The sequence below is a fragment of the Triticum dicoccoides genome, chromosome 3A, assembly GCF_002162155.2.
Source record: "Triticum dicoccoides isolate Atlit2015 ecotype Zavitan chromosome 3A, WEW_v2.0, whole genome shotgun sequence".
NCBI lineage: Eukaryota > Viridiplantae > Streptophyta > Magnoliopsida > Poales > Poaceae > Triticum > Triticum dicoccoides.
The window spans coordinates 411,877,654-411,878,753 of NC_041384.1; positions in this window are offsets into that span (position 1 = coordinate 411,877,654).

A 1,100-nucleotide genomic window follows, 5' to 3' on the forward strand; every position below is an offset into this window, starting at 1 on the left:
CCGGGTGAGGTGGTGTGAAGGTCTTGGATTCCGGGGCGGCGGCCCTGGTGGTGGTACCGCGGTGCTCATGGGTAGAGCCCGCGGCTTGGTGTTGCCCAGTGGCCATGGGCGTGTGGGAGGTGTGGTCGCTGGGGTGTGGCGTTTGGTGGCGGTGAGTGTTGGCCGGGGTGAAAATGTGATCTTTCCTTGGATGGACCGGCGACGGCGAAGCTCGTTCCCTTCTTGAAGGCGTTGTCGCGGCTCTCATTACCCATCATGTTGCTCCAGGGGAAACCCTGACCCTCGGGTCGGGCGGTGGCGGCATTATGGTGCATTACCTTCCTGAAGGCGCCGCCTTGGAACCCTCAGTTCATCATATGTGGCATCATTTCTTCACGGTGGCATGTTCACAGTGGAGGACATCGGGTTGCTCTTGTAGTGCTAGGGGTGGTGTTGCTGCGCTCAGCGCCTATGTATCCTGCCTTAGGTGTGTGCTTGTATTGTGGTGGCGTGCGTTTGTACCTGGCTATGGTTCATCATTGCTTTATATTTAAAGCGAGGCGAAAGCCTTTTTCGGTAACTAATATTAAATCTAGACAATAAAAAACACATAAAAAACAATCAACATCCTAGCTGCCTCGTTGTTCGTCTGCCACACACACATGGTCATACAACCTTCATTCATGTTTATCATGCCCTTTTCAAATAGTCTCTCCAGTCGGGTTAATAGGATCAACGGTATTCTTTTCCTCAATTTGATTAATGAAATATGCATTGTATATGATAAAAATATGTCACTTGATTCATGTTCGAACAAAGATTGTAAATACAACATTTTGACCGCACATAACACATATATTGTCAAGTCAAATCGAGAACCTAAGAGCAAACACACACCATATACACCCAACTGGAGAGAGTAAAATTCGAGACCCCCCCCCCCTCTCGACCGCGACCGCGCCGCCCCCGCGGGCGGCCAGCCGCGCCTCCCCTCCTTCCCGCAAGCCCTCCCCCTCTCTCCTCCTCCTCCCTGCCGCCGTTGCCGGCGCCCGCCGCCGGCCTGGCCCGGGTGACGTTGGCGGCGGCGGCCCCCGGCCCTTAGCCGTCTAGGGTTTCTCCGG